A 570-nucleotide genomic window follows, 5' to 3' on the forward strand; every position below is an offset into this window, starting at 1 on the left:
TTTTTTTTTTTTTTTCTTTTTTGAAACCAAAATTTTCAAGTTAGAATACCAATTCATAAAGACAAGGGAAGGGGGGTATAGCTGTACACGTAGACATTGTATTATGTGGAGATTGCACAGATGTGTATGTAGAGACCATATAGCTGTTTAACTAGAGAACAAAGTATGCATGCATAAATTGTAAACATGTAGATATTGTATAGATGCGTACACATATCTCATACAGGTGTATACGTACAAATCATGTAAATGCATGTATGTGCAGGATATGTTAGTATGTAGAATATTTAAGCATTCAAATGTAAGAATGTAGAATATGTAATTATGTAAGGACAAGAGAAAGACAGTTTTATGAACATTTTTCAGTTTTGTCATGATTTAGGAGAGAGAGAGAGAGAGAGAGAGAGAGAAAGAGAGTGAGAGTGAGAGAGAGAGTGTATGTGTGTGTGTGTGTTTTTATTTATTTATTTATTCTCCTCTGGTGTTATATACATGTGTACATAGAAAAGAAAAAGAAAGATAAGCCAGAGTCTGCTCCTCTACCACTCTCTTGCAATATTAACCAACAGC

This window comes from Octopus bimaculoides, chromosome 7 (genome assembly GCF_001194135.2).
Source record: "Octopus bimaculoides isolate UCB-OBI-ISO-001 chromosome 7, ASM119413v2, whole genome shotgun sequence".
Classification (NCBI taxonomy): domain Eukaryota; kingdom Metazoa; phylum Mollusca; class Cephalopoda; order Octopoda; family Octopodidae; genus Octopus; species Octopus bimaculoides.